The following is a 6,746-nucleotide window of genomic DNA, read 5'->3' as shown; positions in this document are numbered from 1 at the left end:
TTCCCTTCCTGGTGGCCCTGAGGGACCCTAAGGAGCAAGCAGCAATCCTGTGGTTTCTTTCCCTCCCCCTGTTCCAATCTGGCTTAACAGCCCTGGGAGGGGGAGGGCCTGACCCTGGCCTGCCTGCCAACATTTTGAGGACCCTGGTGGCCCTGGGTCTCCCATGGCTCTACTGGCCCCAAAGCAGAGCTAGGGCTGGGGGCTGCTGCAGGAAACCTTCTGGATCCAAAGTGTTTATATGGGGGGGCTCAGAGAGGCATAATGGACCTGATGGTTTTGCTGTTCCGCTAGCCCCCTCTGCCCATCCTGGGGGCCCTGGGGAAATAATAGAGAGAGGGGGTTCTGGGCAGAAATAGTGAGGGTGCTGGCTGCTACAGCCACGGGGTCCAGGGCCTGGAGACAAGCCTTTCTCGGCCACTTATCCCCTTATAAGTCTTTATGGGTTGTAGCAAGTGGGATGGAGGACAAGGCAGACAGGACCTAAGGGAGGCGGAGTCTGTCTTGATGGTAAATCTGGGCCTACAGGCCTTCTGTGTACCCAGTGCCCTAGGGGCCCCCTCACAGCCCTGTTGGAACCCCACTGGGTGAACTCATCTGTTTGCTTGCTGACTTCCCAGCCAGGAGGACTGGGGGAAGGGACCTGCCTGGCTGGCAAGCGTCAGGTGCTCAACCATGTTGAATAAGTAGATGCACAGAGGGAGGAGGCCAGCGCCTGTTGCACTGGAGAAAGAACTGTTCCTTCTGAGCTTGAGGATCTGAGGAACAGTGCCACAGGCCGGAGCTTCCAAGTGGAAGTCGAGGGGGTGCCCCAAGAAGGGTCAGAAGAAAAGAGGGTCTAGAGCCAGGCATCACTCACCAGTTATATGAACTTCTGCAAGAGGCTGCCCTCCCCCGCAGTCAGTTCACTCATAGGTCAGTGATGTCACTTCTCAGAGACACAATGAGGCTGGAACAAGAGGTCCTGTGTGAAAGATCTTGTGAACTCTCTAGGCTCTTACTCCATGGTAAGTAAGCAAGAGACTGACTGGGTGGGAAGACCCAAGGAGCTTCCTAGAGGAGGAAGGACCATGCCACTTTCCTAGAAAGCTTGGGGACTGGTACTTCTGAGGCAGTGACACCACACTGGAGAAAGCTCAGAGGACCACAGGCCTCAATGTCAAGGTCTAGGATAAGTGGGTGTATTTTATCTTGGGGACAGTGGAAACCAATGATGGTTCTCAAACTGGACAGCTTTGGAGGGGCTAAAATTTGGAAGGAAGCCTTGTCAACCAGGGTTGTGGGGCAACTTCCCAATCCCACTCTGGGCCCCTGGGGCTGAAGTGGGGAGTCAGCCAGAGGCCATGACCCAAGCCATATCTCTTTGGAGGGGAACCAAAACATTCCGGAAGTTGGGGACTAGACTTAACAGGAAATGACCTGTCTGTTTGGGGGCCTTGACCACTCATTATAGGATGGGGAATCCAAGTTACAGAATGCCCAGGCTGGTTGGAGGACTTCAGGACCCTTTCAGTTCCTGGAGGTGGAGATGAGGGTCTAGGAGCTTGAACTAGAAGAAGAAGAATATGGGCTGGAAGGCAGGGGAACTAGGATTTCCATTTTCTAGAAGTCCTTGGAATTCTCTGGTCCTTGGTTTCCTTTTTGTATAATAAGGGAGCTACATGGAAGAGGGGAAGCTGAGAAAGATGGGGAGAACCCAGCTGCTCCATCTCTAAGCCCCACCCCTAGCTGGCTTCATGAGCTCATGACCAAAAGCATAGCCAGCCCTTCCGCGCCCAGCTTTCCTAATCAGGGCCTGCAGTACCTTGTAGCATCAATCAGGCGCGGTTCTAGGACTCTCCTGGGGGTTCATGCCTCAGGAGGGGGCTATCATTTAGGGGTCCTTCATTCTAGCTCTTCCTCCACCCTCATGCTGGGCCACCTCTCTTTTCCTGCTCCTCCACCCACACCCCCTCACCCCTGACCTAGTGGCCAGAAGCCTCTGCTGCTGTCATCCGTTGTCATGGGAACCTTGCAGCTCTGACCTGGTGCAGAGGAGAGCTGGCCTGGAGCTCCTAGCAGGGAAGCTGATGGTAGCCAGGCAGATGGGAGCGCCTGTTTCTGCCAGTTTGGATTCCCCCTCGGGAAGGGGCCATTGGAAGGATGACCTAAATGGGGTGGGCTAGGGTGCAAGGGGTCAGGGCCTGCCAGTCCCCAGTCCCTAGGGTCCCTTTCCATTTCCAGGCCCACTCTCTCTCAACCCAGCTACAGGCTGATGGGGGGAGGGAGAGTGGTGGGGACCTTCCCATTTCCCTCACTGCTGATGGGAGCTTAGAGCCCTGAGCTCAGCTCATTCTAAAAATACCAGGGAGGCGGTGGCAGCAGCTCTCCCGACACCCTGCCTACCACCACCCCCCAAGCAACAGACACACACACACATACACACACATGCCCAGGCTCACACTGGACCAGACTGCGCCACTTAACCTCACAATGCTTTGGTCTATGGAGGTTCCCAAAGTTCCTCTTCTATGTCACTTTAAGAGATCTAGGCTCCACTTTCACCTTTGACCCCGGTTTGCTGTGTGCTCTTGGGGTAGTCCTTTGACTTCTCTGGTCCTTTGTTTCCTTTTTGTATAATAAAGAAGGTACAGGAAAGAGGGGAGACTGAGGAAGATTAAGAATCCAGAATCCTGCTACCCCATCACCTTTCATTATCACATCAGTGTGACCGCTCCTTGAGTCAGAATCTCCTTTTTCCAGATGAGCACAATGAGGCTGGAGAGAAAGGTAAGGGGGCTCAAGGGATGATAATCCAAGCCTTTGGGTTCCACGGAGGCCCTCTGGCCCAGAAGAGGTTTCCTATTTCTGAAACCTCTAAGCATTTGTTGAAAAGTAGATTTGTGTGGACTGGGTTTGTGGCTCAGCGGCAGAGCGCCCGCCTAGCATGTGCGAGGCCCTGGGTTCGATCCTCAGCACCACATAAAAATAAATAAAATAAAGATATTATGTCTAAATAAAAAAAAAAAGAAAGAAAAAAAGAAAAGTAGATTTGTGTCAATAGTGGGAGAGGGGCCTAGTTGATGACATCTCAGTTGAGTTCTGGGTTCTGCCAGCATGACTGAGAATGTGGTGGGGAGTCCACGGTGACTTCTACCAGGGTCTGGTTGAGGCTCATCCACTCTTCCTATCTGCCAGGGGCTTTGCCTAGGCCCAGGTGAAGGTTCACAGTCCCACTTCATCAGGGAGTCTGAGGCTCACCGTCCATTTAGGCAAGGCTTGGCCAAGGCACAGAATGAATATCTGTATTGCCCAACTGCCTGGGCTGGACCAAGGCTGGGGTGCCTGTGCATTCTGCCTGTCTGCCTGGTCCTGGCTGAGGTTGGGTTGAGGGTTCACCCTGTGCCTTTGGAGCTGTGGTCAAGGGGAATCTACACTATTGCCCTGGGTCTAAGCCTTTTTACTACCAGCCCTGGGCTCAGGATTTCAGTTTGGATTTCAAATCCTCTCTTCCTTCTTGGAAAGCTGTTCATTGTCTCTGCTTTAAAGGAGACCTAGCTTCATTTTGGTGACAGTGGAGGAAAGCTGGAGCACACACAACTTCTGGGACTCTCCTGGGAGTACCAGGGAAAATCTACCATGGAAGTCACATTGGTCACTGGGAATATGGAAGTCTGGGGAGCTACCACTGTGGAACCCTAGTCACTGGGTTCCTATACTTCTTTCTACCAGCCCAGGGACATCTTGACATCTTTTTTTTTTTTTTTTTTTTTTTTTTTTTACTAGGGATTGAACTCAGGGGTACAATATCACTAAGCTATATCTCCAGCTCCCTGCCCCCCACCCCCCGCCTTTTTTGAGATAGGGTCTCACTAAGTAGTTTAGGTTCTCACTAAATTGCTGAGGCTGGCCTCCAATTTGCAATCTTCTTGCCTCAGCCTCCCAGGTCACCTGGATTACAGTATGTGCCACCATGCCCATAGATATCTTTTTCTTTTCCCTAGACATCTTGAAAACCACAGGGCACCCTTGTTCACAGACCCAATGTCTCAAAGTTTGGATTTGGTACTGGCAAGACCAGTATGTGGACTTTCTGAAGAGGTTACTCAATCCTGCAGGACAGATTGGGCTTTGAGTCATACTCCCTAGTCACATCTATGAAACAGGTGTTTAATAGTATTTGTCAGGCTGGGAATGTAGCTCAGTGTACAGAAGTTGCCTAGCATGTTTGAGGTCCTAGTTCAATTACCAGCACTTAGGGGGGAAATACCTGTCTCTAGGGATAGGTTCTAGAATAGGTATAAGAAGTGAACGTGATATTCCCATAAAATGTCTGGCAGGGTAATCGTTATTTCTGAAGGCTGGCAGGAAAGAAGCATTCTCTGAGAGAATTCTGGAACATTTGTTTATTAATTATTATAGTGCTGAGAACTGTGTTGGCTGCTGGATTTAGGGGCCTGAGACTCCAGATGGGGTCCCCTACTCTGAACTAGGGGCCTCCAAAAATGTTCATTAGTTTTGTGAACATATTTTCAGTCCATTAATGGATGGTCTTAGGTAAAACATTAATAAACTGCATCACATTGGTGGGGAAAATTAAATGTAAATTAGATAATTAAAAATGAAGCTGATGCCCGCTGCTTGGTGCTATTACCTCGTATTAAAAGTTATGAGACCTGGGCGCGGTGGTGCAGACCTGTAATCCCAGTGACTCGGGAGGCTGAGGTGGAAGATCGTGAGTTCAAAGCCAGCCTCAGCAAAAGCAAGGCTTTATGCAACTCAGTGAGACCCTGTCTCTAAATAAAATACAAAATAGGGCTGGGGATGTGGCTCAGTGATCAAGTGCCCCTGAGTTCAATTCCTGGTACCACTCCCTGCAAAAAAAAACCTTATGAGAGGTGGCCCTGGGTGGAGGCTGCATGAAGGACTTTTGGTGAGGGTGAGGGCTGCAACCGGCTGCCCACTGGAGCCCAGTTTTGTCTGCTGGGTGTGGATGTAGCATTCTGGAGTGAGACAGATCAACAGAAGGGATGCTCCTGTATGGGCACTGGAGAGCTGGGGGGAGACAGTGGGGAGATCAGTGTGGGCATAAATTCTGCCTCTTGTGGGGTTCCCTGGGATAGCACCTTTCTCTTCTTTTTTTTTTTTTTTTTTTGGTACCCAGGGGCACCTAACCTCTGAGCCACATGCCCAGCCCTTTTTATTTTATGATTTTTTAAATTGTTTTTTAGTTATAGAAGGACACAATGCCTTACTTTGTTTATTTATTTTTATGTGGTGCTGAGGGTTGAACCCAGTGCCTCCCACGTACTAGGTAAGTGCTGTACACTGAACCACAATTCCAACCCTATTTTATTATTTTTTAAAATATTTTTTTTTAGGGCTAGGGATGTAGCTCAGTTGGTAGAGTGCTTGCCTCACATGCACAAGGCCCTGGGTTTGATTCCCAGCACCACCACCAAAATAAAAAAAATAAACAAACAAACAAATAAATAAATAAATAAGTAAATTTAGTTGTAGATGGACACAATACTTTTATTTTATCTATTTTTATGTTCTGAGGATTGAACCCAGCGCCTCACACATGTTTGCCAAGCACTCTACCACTGAGGTACAACTCTAACCCCCCCTTTTATTTTTTATTTAGAGACAGGATCTCTCACTAAATTGCTTAGGACCTCACTAAATTGCTGAGCCTAGCTTTAAACTTGTGATCCTCTTGCCTCAGCCTCCAGAGCTGCTGGGATTATAGGCATGTGCCCCAGTTCCTGGTTCCCAGCCCTTTTTATTTTCTGTTTTTTTTTTTTTTTTTAATTTTGAGGTCAGGTCTTGCTGAGTTGCCCAAGCTGACCTCTAACTGGTGAACCCCCTGCCTCAGATTCTAGAGTAGTATCTGGGATTACAGGTGAGTGCCACCATGCCCAGTTGCCTCTATGTTTCTTCATCTTTAAGAGGGATCATAGCAGAACCTATCTCATAGGACTGGGGTAGGAATTAGATGAGATAATGTCTAGAAAGCACCCAGCCAGGGGCATGACACATAGTAGGTATTCATTAAACAGCCAAGATTACTATTAATATTATAACCACCTTCATCCAGTTGAATCACTGAAAGCAGAAGGCTCTGAGTTTAGAACTGTGTAGACAGAGATCCCTGCAGAGGCTGTCCATGTTAACACGTGGGTGGGTCCTGTCTTCTCATTCTGTGGGATGAGGAAAGCAAGGTCGGACTTGGACTATAAGGGTCCAAGGTCACAGGCCCTGTGAGGTGGCATTCCTTTATTATTCAAAGAGGAAGAGCTCTGGGAACAGCAGTCCCCCACAAAGCTCTGCTTCCTAACCAGACTCCCTTCTCCCCTACCCCACCGGCCCTCTGCTGGGTGTGGATGTAGCATTCTGGAGTGAGACAGATCAACAGTTAAGTCCCAAAGGGGAGATTTTTGTTGTTGTTTGGTACTGGGGATTGAATCCAGGTGTACTTTATGAGGGAGCTTCATCCCTACCCACTTCCGCGCCCCCCCCCCCTGGCCTTTTCTGACTGGGTCTGTTTTTTAAATTTTGAGACAGGGTCTCGCTAAATTGCCCAGGCTGGCCTCGAACCTAGGATCCTCCTGCCTCAGTCTCTGGCTTCGCAGGGATTATAGTCGTGAGCCCCCCCAACCGGTTCCTAAGGAGTGTTCTAATCAGAGCGAGTCCAGAGAATAGACAGGCCTGTAGTGGTGGTGGGGGTGGGGGCGCGTGTCTCAGGACTCCCCCTGTGCACCTCCTGT

At 49.6% G+C, this 6,746-nt stretch overlaps 1 non-coding gene across 1 annotated transcript; it reads left to right on the top strand.

The window, feature by feature from the left end:
* The first annotated feature begins 5,362 nt into the window (after nt 1-5,362).
* On the top strand, nt 5,363-5,434 carry Trnav-cac (transfer RNA valine (anticodon CAC)). The gene has a single exon. It is a non-coding gene; the product is annotated as a tRNA-Val (tRNA).
* The last annotated feature ends 1,312 nt before the right edge of the window (nt 5,435-6,746 follow it).

The sequence above is a fragment of the Callospermophilus lateralis genome, chromosome 5 (assembly GCF_048772815.1).
Source record: "Callospermophilus lateralis isolate mCalLat2 chromosome 5, mCalLat2.hap1, whole genome shotgun sequence".
Classification (NCBI taxonomy): domain Eukaryota; kingdom Metazoa; phylum Chordata; class Mammalia; order Rodentia; family Sciuridae; genus Callospermophilus; species Callospermophilus lateralis.
Note: the sequence above shows the minus strand (reverse complement) of the source record. Positions and strands in the feature narration are given on the sequence as shown.